This window comes from Equus quagga, chromosome 15 (assembly GCF_021613505.1).
Source record: "Equus quagga isolate Etosha38 chromosome 15, UCLA_HA_Equagga_1.0, whole genome shotgun sequence".
Classification (NCBI taxonomy): domain Eukaryota; kingdom Metazoa; phylum Chordata; class Mammalia; order Perissodactyla; family Equidae; genus Equus; species Equus quagga.
In genome coordinates, this window is record NC_060281.1 from 10170658 (window position 1) to 10181724 (window position 11067).

General features: G+C 43.8%; 1 protein-coding gene across 3 annotated transcripts in view; it reads right to left on the reverse strand.

The window, feature by feature from the left end:
* Positions 1-11050, reverse strand: part of BEND6 (BEN domain containing 6) — a 54624-nt gene extending 43574 nt beyond the window's left edge. For 2 of the 3 annotated variants that reach the window (XM_046640605.1, XM_046640604.1), the window contains exon 1: positions 10798-11050. The gene's annotated coding sequence lies outside the window, so the exon portion shown is untranslated. Of the gene's footprint in view, positions 1-4782; positions 4804-10797 lie in introns of those variants that run through there. The other variant, XM_046640606.1, reaches the window with a different exon arrangement.
* Positions 11051-11067: the final 17 nt, after the last annotated feature.

Here is an 11067-nt window from a genome sequence, read left to right on the forward strand (position 1 = left end):
AATCATCGTCAGCTTTGCAATAGATTCTATCAATTCCAGTAACTAGGTTTTCGCTTTCTCTTTGCTTGACTAAGTTCCCTATAGGGCTCGCCTTGCCTAAGTTTCCATCTTGTAGTCCCCTCCTCCAGAGACTGAAGTCTTGACTTTGCTCACCAAGTTCTTCTTAGGACTGTAGTCCTGCTGACATACGAGTGCGGGAGACCCTCTCTTTGCCCCTCCAGATCCCCTCTCCAGTCATCTCTATTCTGCTCCCTCTGCCTGGAGGTTGACCTGATTCGGCTCCCTTTCCCTTTCTCCAGCTGGGTTCAGCCAATGGGGTATGGAGGCAGGAGATCAGAGGGAGGGAGACAGTGAGTTACGAGAATTATCCTCTGGCTCCTTTTTCCCTCTCCGTTTGGGTCTAGGTCTGGTAGCATCTCCCCTATGAGTAGCCCTGAGGTATAGCTCTGTTCCTCACAGTTTACCTATACCCAGCTGCTATGGTCTGAATGTGTCTCCCCTTAAATACATATGTTGAAATCCTATCGCTCAAAGGTGATTGTATCAGGTGGTGGGAACTTGGGGACGTGATTAGGTCATGATGGGGGAGCCCTCATGAATGGAACCAGTACTCTCATAAAAGAGGCTCCAGGGAGATCTTTAGCTTCTTCCACCATGTGAGGACATGAAGTCATGAGTCTGAAGCCCCAAAGAGGGCTTTCGCCAGAACCTGACCTTGCTGGCACCCTGATCTTGGACTTCCAGCCTCCACGCTGTGAGAAATAAATTTCTTCTGTTCATAAGCTACTCAGTCTCTGGTATTTTGTTACAGTAGCCGGAATGGACTAAAACCCCAGCCATACACGTTAGCTTCATCATCTGTACCAGAATCTCTCTGTTGCTCCTGACCTGGCAAGAGAGCCAGGTGGTAAATGACCCAGCCTCTGTCTTATCTGTAATTAGACCGTGTGACTGGCTTACTTTCATCTTGATGTGTTCAGGAAGAAGACTTCTAAGGCAGAGAGGTAATATCACAGAAATCAGGCTGGGAACAGGGGAAGACAATCTTCATTTGCTCCACAGTGTCACCTATCCTCATCAATTGTCTACAAAAAGCCTGCAGCCATGAGTGGAACCAGCTGAAAGTTTGCACAAGAAAGTATATGCAAAGCTCAGCGAATCTCTGCACGAGTTTTCCTGTGGTTCTAGGGCCTCCAAAATCTTTTCCAAGAAATTCCAGTTTTTGTGAGTGTTGTCTCCTCGGCTATTCTTCTGTCACTACCTGTCCCGTCCCCCCATTCCTTGATATTTATGTGCCTTTTCCCCATTTATCAGAAACACGATGCAGGGTTAAGCCTAAAGAAGAGTAAAAATCAATTAAAAGTTCTATTTTAGGATAACTATAAGTCATGTAAATTATCTTCCACTTCACATTTTTTGGATTGATGTAGAACATTCTATTCATCTTGATAGTTTAGAGCAAGATGATGTCATCATGCTTTTTGCTTTAAGTAATCATGTTTTAGACCAATTTTAATTGATAAAATATAATAATTCTGATGCAAGAATCAATGCCTATGCATAAAAATCAAGAGTGATTCAACTTTCAAATATTAATTTACCTTACCATTATAACATGAAAGGACAAGTTAATTTCTCTTGAAATATTTACCCCATTATACCCTATATTAATATTATATATTAATGAAATAACTGGTTGCCATTTACCAAGGTCTCTATTAATTTTGAACTTTTATAGTCTCAGAAATTTAGGTCTAAACATAATTAATGTGCCGAGTCACGTATTTACTGAATAAGTCAGCATCTTCAGTGGGTTGTCTCCTCATCTACTACCAATAATTTTCTCTTCTTGCTCTTGTATTCTTTCATACTATGTTGAAGCAACATTAAAATTTTTTTAAAAACCCAATGATCAGCTACATTTCACATTTTTATCAAGTTATTTCTCTACCTCCTATGTATAGGTCATTAGAAAAATACATTTAGATATATTTATGAATGACAGTACTTTTCTATCAATAAATTCATAGGATAATGAAATGGAAGGGAATGTAAGAGGCCATCTTCTCTCTGTTACCTGTGTTGCCAAGCTTGTAGCTGTAGGAAGCTAGTCAAGGGTGGAGAATGCACATACTGATCAAAGAAAGAAGCCCAAGAAGATGGAATGGATCTAAGTAACCTGGCTGAGGCCCAGGAAGTTAAATAACAGCAAGGAAGGACAGATGGATGTAGTGAGTTCAAAGTATGCAAGCCCGCCTCAAGGTTCAGGAGTGTCAGAGACAGACGAACACGGGACTCAGCAGTGACGGCATTTTGGGACAATGTTGTGAGCCCGTGATTCTGTATAGAGAAGTTGCTCCAACAGCCAGGTGGAGACAGAACCTCAGGCCAATGTACATCCTGTTCATAGAACGAGGGGAAAGGAAAATTTCTCCTTCTACCAAAGGATAGACAACATATATATATATATATATATATTTTTTTTTTTTTTGTGTGGAGGTGAAGTCTTGCTATGTAGTTAGTTCGAGATAGTCTTCCAGTTGGAATCTCTTCCTAATATATTAGATACATTAGGCTCACATAAGTGGTTACAAACACAGGCAGTAAAACCAACTGTCTGGATCCATAACCCTAGATCCTATACTTACCACTCCTGTGACATTTATGTGCCTCTGTTTCCCCATCTGTGAAATGGTGACAATTATAGTACCCAATTATGAGTTGATATGTTAGGTCTACAATATCCTATCAGTTTATTATTATTAACTGAAGAAAACAGATCCAGATCCCCCTCATACAAGCTTAGATCAAACGTGGGGGTGGGGGGTGTCAAGAAGCACAGTTAACTAACCTGGATGCCTATGATGCTATATTAGACAAACCTCTATCTTACTTAAAAATATAAAGAAAAAAGTTATTAGAGCTACCCCTTTTATAAAGGACAGCTAGGTGGTCTCTAATAGAAGCCTTTTTCCAAAGCAGGCATCTGCCTGGCCTCGGAAGCTTGTTTAGCTTTCTGAGGTGCTGGGTTGAATTTACCCAAGGGATAATGATGGGGACATGGCAATGAAATGGTAAGAGTGGATGTATAATTTTTTTAATAACAGGAGTCTTGTTGGCTGAAGGATTAGAGGAGGTGATCTAAGGGAGAGGCCCAGATCTCTCGTGCACCAGGAAACAGCTGATATGCTGCTGGGGTGTTGGGCTGGCCTTCCTTCACCTGGGCAGGGGTGGCCTACGGGACACTCATAAGGGAGGAAGGGCAGCTGCCCAGCAAACCCCAACGGAGAGGAATCCGTTTGCGGGGGGGGAGGTGCTGCGGAGGCGGGGAGGCAGTGCAAATGAAAAGCAGGCAACAGAAACCACGTGGTTTTTGGAGTGTTGGAGAATCTTTACATCACTTGCTTGCTGTGACACTGGGGGAATTCCTTACATCTCTAGGCCCAGGGTCCTCATCTATAAAGCAGGGATAAGAGTAGTACCTACCCAACGTTGCTGTGAGGATCAAATGAGTAAATGGATATAAAGCATTTAGCAGAAGTTTAGCAGAGAGTAGATACCCAGTTAGTGTTAGCTACTACTAAAAAGAGTGATTGTCCACACCAAGGTAATGAGGAAGCTCAAGACTTGTCCTATGCCCTTTGGGTGAGGAGGAGAGGTGAATAATGATTGTACCAACCATCGCCCAGGGTGCTGCGGGTGCCCTTAATACAACCACTGAGACCCAGACTTCAACAGCCCACCAGATCGTAGACCACCGTGCGATCTGGTACACGACTGCAGTCCTGCAGTGTCTTTTCAACGTAGATTCCTGCTTCATTACAAACGGCCACAAGAGGAAACTGTGCCTAGAATGGTGCACAGTGGTCCCAGAGGGGTCTGAGACATTTAGGGAATGGTTCAGTCTGTCTCCGTGTGGAACGCGTGAATGTTGTGCCACCAGACACCTCACAGCCTAGAGGACAGAAGTGGGAGGAAAGAGAATCCGGCAGTCTGAGAGATCAGGACACTTCTGCAAACTGGACCTGTTCACTGGAGTGAGAAAGTCACATGATGAAAGAACCAGCCTCATGCTGTGACCGAATGTGATCACAGTGATGGGATCTTGGGACCTAGTGTCCTGAGAATACGGTGGTGGGGGAGTTGGGGCTCACAGGGATGGCCAGCACGGGAAGCTAGAGATAACGGTACGTGGAACTGAGCACTTGGTATGGATAGGTGGGCGGCCTTCCACCCCAGATGTGGGATTACCCTGGTGGGATTGAGGGCCCAGTTACCAGGTCTCTGTAGCAGGCTGTTCAGTGATGAAGAGCCTCATAAACTGTGGCTTGGGGCAGGATTTAGGAAGAGTGGTTGCTAAATTCACCAGGATGTCTAGGAGTCGTTTCTGGGAGCCTGATACTAAGTCTTTCTGCCTCTTTTAAATTTTAAGACCGCGGAGCTCCTTGCAGACTCTGAGCTCAAGACTAGATTTTAGGGCCAGTGTTGCTGGCACAGAATGGGCTCATCCATTCAAACATCTAGATATAAATTGGGACACTTAACTGGCCTGAAGGCAGCTTGGGAATCAAGTCAACCCTTCTTCCTGAGACAGAAGTCTGTGGAAGTGGTCCTAGACCGTTAACACAGTATTCCCCTCCCAGGGTTATGAGGATGGACATCTCAGTGACTGTTACCTTAGGGCACTCACTTCTCTCTCCCCCAATCTGTTTAAAGTTGCAAGAGGACAACGAGATTCACAGCCCACCATCTCCACCTAGTCTCAGAGCGGGCAGCACTCACCTGCGTTTGGGAGACTTTTCTGAACATTTACAGGTTAGAGTTGAGAGATTTCCTCTGCTCGTCCTAGACTGACAGTGCTCAAGACACTTCTTCCAGTCCCAGGGAAGATGCCTAGGTGATGCTGATGTTGACGGGCTGAGAGAATGCTTTGATACTGCATTCAGAAACTTTGGGTTTGTACAGTTCTGTGTGGATTTGTACAGTTCTGATGATTTTATTTTTTTTGGTAATAACTCCTTAAAAATCTGATGAAAACTATGCATCATGTCCCCCAAAAGAGACCCACATGTTTACTTCTCATTTCAGATCTCTGGAACCCGTCCATGAATTCAGGGTTAAGAACTCCTCCAGCAGAGATGGGACCAGCAAGAACAGGCTTCAGGTTTTTAGTTTTCTTCTTTGAAATGTAAACTCGACTGTATTCTAATTTAGCGTGTTTGTTGTTGTTCCTCTGTTTGACTCCATAAAGTACTTGGGGCTACAAAAACATTTGAAGATGTACTTTTCTTTCTGTTCCCAGATCCATGTCATGTCATTACACTGGGATAATGTCAATAATCTCTGGAACTGTGTGCTATTGAAACATCTTTTACTAATCATCAGTTACTCATCGCAATTCTCCGTCCTCCTTGGTACACTTGCTACCTCTGTTCTCTTAGTGACATTATTCTTTCAGGCTCTCAGCACGCTGATGCATCAGCATACAGATCTATTAGCACGAAATATTTACTGCAAAAGTTCCAAAAGCATTATTGTAAGAAATGGAGAAAATTTAGCTATTAAATGTTCCTAGCATTTTCTTAAGACAATCTGGAATTTAATTCATAAACATTAGTTAATTAAGATTTTATTCATCTCATAACATATTTGCTATGTAACTATAAATCTCCTACTTTCCTTTCCTTTTCTTTTTTCACATAAGAATGTGGAAATGCTTGTAACTTAATAGCAACTCTTATCTTGGATCTAGAAGCAATAACTTCAGCTTTCAAACTTGCTTTGTAAATTGCCCATTCTTAGAAATGGTGGAACTATTTTACACTATCTGAATAATAATGAACAATGCTGCTCAGTGATTTATAACTCTAAGAGCTCTATAATTTGATTTATGAGCAGCTCTCAAATTTTCCATTGGCAGTTCATACAACTATGAGTAAATTTTCTGGCCAAATGACTCAGTATTTTGCTGCATGACTAAGCCCACACTCAGTGTGGAAACTATACAAATGAATTCTATTTGCTTGCGGATAATAAATGATTACTTTCCAAAAACTGTCTGCAAAGCACTATAGAGTAAATGAATTCAATTATATTGACGTTTTTAAACTCCCAAACTCAGCAGACTTTTTTGAGAAATATGTATGTTCACAAAAAAGAACATTTGTCCCCCACAACCTTACCATGGATTCCACAACCCATAGGACAACAAATCCTAAGTAGGCTCTAAAATTTCTAAAATGTTAAAAGAACAATTTGAAATGATTCCATGTGAAACATTATCCCTTACAAGGATGACTTTAAAGTTATTTTTAAAGTTTTTGTTCTGGTAAAGTGAATATAAAGTCTTTCCCAGGGAAGATTTGCTGAAAATATTTGATATTACCGCAAATAACATTGTTTTTCCTCCAAAAATTATAAATTTGAAAAGACAATAGTGATCCATCCACATGATGGTTCCCCTGATTGTGGTGGCTGGAAATGGCCTCCCAGACTCCATAGATGATGGAAGTCCTTCCAGATGATGTAGCTTCTACACCTTCCAATACAAGAACATGCATATTGTTGACACAGGGCCTGGTCTCAGATTGCCATGAAAAACCATTTGGGAATAAATGGGCCACACAACACATTTCCTCAGTTCCTCCCAATTTCTCTCATGCCACTTAATTTTGAGAGTGAAAAACTTCACCTAGGAACAAGTACCAGGCCCTAAGTCAGTATGATTTATTTCTCATCATTTATTGCTAGAGCTATTTTTAGCTAAACAAAAAGTTTAGGTAAAATATTTCAGTGTAATATTTCAATGTCCTTGTGTGATTACCAGTTGGGTAATTTACTCACTTTCATATGGGGTTGTAATAAAAACTTACAGACAACCTGGGCTAATTTCCAAGGCATTCTTATCTTTCCCCAAAAGTCATTCTTGGAGTCTGAGCCGGAGTAGCCAAGGTTGGTGGGGAGGAGACCATGGGCAGGGAGCCATCAGCACTAGTCAGGGTCAACTTTAACTCTGCAGAGTCAAAAGCAGGCTGACAGCAGAAAGAACCAGTCTCAGGGACTCAAGGTACGTTCAAACGAATGGCCAAACCACAAATGCCGGAAGAATGCCGTCTTCTCCCCTCTTCGTCTCTTACTTTCTCTCCCAGCGATGGCTTCATCTCCCAAGTTCCCTAGAAACTTGTTCAAGTACCCCTATCCTGACTAAAGGACCTTTAATGGCCTTTATTCAGGCTTTAATTGTATTTCTACTCATCCCTTTTAGAGTTCAATTTCTCCAAAGATTGTAGACAATGGCTATCTCCTCTATTTTTACCTCCCACTCCCTCTTCAACCCATTAACATCTGGTTGCAGCCTCTCCCACTACAATGAATCAGTTCTCTGGAAGGTTTTCAGAGGTCTCCAAGTCACCAGTTCTCAGTCCTTGTCCTTCTTAACCTCCCATTTGTGCATCTGTTCTAGTAAGCCACTCAATTGGAACACCTCCCACTTGGCTTCCACAGTCTTGCCTTCTGCTCTCCTTCTCCAAGCCACAAAAGGAAGCCATCTCCAAAGTTCCGATTCCACTTCTTTCTATGGTCTCTCTTCTTTAGACATGTTATCCATTTCCTTGACTTCAGCTATAATTTATGTTGATGACTCCCAGTCTATCTCTGGTTCTGACCTCTCCACCCATGTTTCCACGAGCTTGCTGGATAATTTCACATGGATGTCTTTCCAACACCTCCACCTCAATGTGTATGACACTCAGTTTGTCATCTTCTCCTTCAAAACTGTTCCTCTACCCTAGCTCAAAACTTGAGTCATCTTCAGTTCCTCCCTTTCCCTCAATTGGTCGATACACAACTTAGAGTAGAGCCTTCTCTTCTTCCTGATGTTTCCTCCTGATCCATAAATTAGGAATTGGCGCCACAACTTCCTACCTCTAGTGAAGAACTGCAGAAGATGTTTCTGCCATTTCATTAAAGCCCCTTACTCACTCTTGTCTTTGGGAGGTGGAATGACTTCATGATGAGGGAAATGGGTGAGGGCCTGCCAGCTTCCAATGGGCAGAGCTGATGTATAAAATGTCCCTTCCTACACATGGTCCTGCCTCTTGCTCACTCATGCTGCATGCCTTGTGGGTTGGAGAGTGTCAGGCTCTTTTTATCCTCTGGTCTGCGGGTAAGAAGTAGTACAAGTATGGCTCCTTCCTGACTTTGTGCTGGGAAGGCCTATGGTTCTTTACCTGTGGCTGGGTGGGCACGCTGAGTCAGAGAAGAAGGAATAACATGCCCCATTTTGGCCTTGGGTCTAAGCCATGTCCTTCAATCTGACTTTGCTCTGAATAAAGTTAATATTTTAATTTCCTTTGGCTCCTCATGTGTGTTCTCAGTTTGGTTGAGAATCCAAGGGGAAGCAGGGCTATACAAAGGATCTTCTACACGCCTGATGCAAAACTCTCTCAACTATTCTTCCCAACTCACTTATCTTCTCTTGGGTGATAGTGCTAACTCACCATCATAAAAAGTCAAAAGGTTACATAAACTGTTCCATTTTGATTTTTCATTTCTTTGCATGAAAGATTTGGCCATGGGCTTTCCTCCTCCATTCCTAACCCCAGACGTTAAATTTTTTTGTGACTTTAATACAATGTCAATTATTCTTTTTTAATGAAAACCTAGCAGAATGAAAAGGTATGAATTATACTAAATTAACTTCCATAAAGAATTGATTGGCTGATTTAATATTTATTGAATTCCGCAGTGCATTAGGCATCACAGAAACACACAGAAAGAAGCAATTAATAACATGCCATTATTTGGAGAAGGAAATGATAAATTAGCAACAAACAAATCAGAAAATAACAAGGGAATCTAAATATGAAATTCTTTCAATGACTTGGTTTGCTTATTATTAGTATCCTTGAGATAACTCATGCAAAGAACAGAAATGAATGCAACTAAAAAGAAATATCTATAATCCTACTTGCCTGCCAAGAGAGATAAATGATGTTCTTGGGTGCACTTGAAACTTATAAATGGCTGCAGCAAGACGCAGGAAGATAACAACTGTGCTAAAGTAATAGCTCAGAAAACCATAATTGCTATTTAGTTGCTTTTTGTTGTTAAAAATGCAGTGTGGGGCAAACTGGTTACTATGCTGTGTTTGTGGTCTTAAGACACGTTTCAAGGATATTTAGGCCATTTTGGCTCACTCACAAATTTTAGTCAATGAGAAGTAGAAAGTAAAGATGATCTTCTAAATTCAACTAGTTATTTCTCCCAATGTTTGCAGAAGGCTAATTCAGTTTGGTTGCTGTTTTAAATTATTCCACCAGGCCACTGTGAGTGGATGCAGTAAAGAAGTCTTCTTTCCTGATGTGCCACACAGTGCAGGCTCTCAGGATTCTCTTCCATAACACCTGCACAACATAGGAATGCTGTCTCTCGCCGCAGCGGGCTGCTGTATCAGGAAACCTTCCAGCAATGTGCACACGATGCAGGGCTGCCTGTCAGCCCTGAGTGGCAGGGAATGAGGAAGCCTATCCTGACCTGTAGCAGCCTACATTCTGACATTCAACATTCCCTTATAAGGGGGTGTCCAGCAAGCAAGGTCTTTCCATCTTCAACCCCAAACAATCAACTAAGATGCAACACGTCAACAACTTGAATGTTCATTTTGTTTCAGGAAACAAGTTTTACAGAAGAAAACTTCATCCGTTGTCTCCCAGGTTTATGAATCTGGCATTTAAGGACGCATTAGGTAATGCCTTGTTGACTTTCCTTTAATACTGACACACACTCATATGTTAAAGGCCTGAAGAACATCAATGGTTAAGCTTTTCTGAAGAGCTGTACAGCTGATTTTGTACAGTTAGAAAGCAACACTGACCTTGAGATCCTACAAGCAAATAACAAAACTCGAGTATTGTCATCGATTCTCTGCTTTTCAATTTTACAAATTACTTCTTTATGACGCAAGTTCTTCAGTTTCCTAAATATTCCACAGTTGAGTCTACCTCAGTAATCAGAAACTCCACAAATGCAGTAATGTGTTATAATGTGTTACTCTGTCATCATAACTGCAGTTTCCTTATGTGAGTTAATAAAAGCAAACAAACGAAACACAGCCCCACACAGGGAAAGCCAGCCTTGCCTCGGGAGCAGCTTAACGTGGCGGGGGCCCCGGGCCAGCCGGCCAAGGCCGCAAGATGCCGCAGCCTGCAGGCGCCGCAGCGGCTTCCTGGCCAGGTGGCCCGGGCGGCCGCAGAAAGGCGCACTGCAGCGCTCCCGCCATACCTTCTGCCTTGGCATCGCACCAGCGACCACTGTCAAATTTCCCGGCCACCAACTCTACTGTACTTTTTGCTGGTGATGAAGAAATGGGAGGGGGCAGGAGGGAGACAAGAGGGAGTGTGTGCATTTGAAGTGTGACAGAGCATTCTTTCCTCACACTCCCTAAAAGATTTCTCCTCAAAATATTTACAAGCCAATCCCCAACTTCCCTCATCTGCCAGTTCCCTAAATCGGAAATTGCCTCTCCCTTCAAACGCACTAAACGCGGCAAGGTCGCACGGTGAACGCATGGATACAGGAGGATGGAAAGTGCCCATCTCTCGGCTGCCAAACAGCGCCAAGTTTGGCGATGGACCAGTTCACGTCTGCAGAGCGGAGCGTCCTAGTGGGGAGCGCTCCCAGTTACAGGGGCTGGGACACGGGTGGGCCTCCCAGCCTGGAGGACCCCAATTCCCAGGGAAGGCCCTTCCCGGCGTTCACGCTTCAGCGTGCGAGGGACCCCCGCAAGCAATAGCTCACCCGGCTGCATCCTCCAAAGCCCCAGCCTCGGGGCGGGGCGCGGGGAGGTGGGAGGTTGGGGTAGCACCGCCTGGAGGCTCCCGCCAGCGCCTTACAGTTTCCCCCCGGCTCCTCGGCGCCCCCTGACGCCGGGCTCCCCGGCAATTCGGCCGAGGGAGGCTGGAGAGGCGGAAGCCCCAGGTGTCGGGGAGTGGAGAGGCGCCCGGCCGTGCACCCGCGGACGGCGCGGCCGGGCGGGCGGGCGGCCCCGCGGGAGGGCGCTGGGCGCTC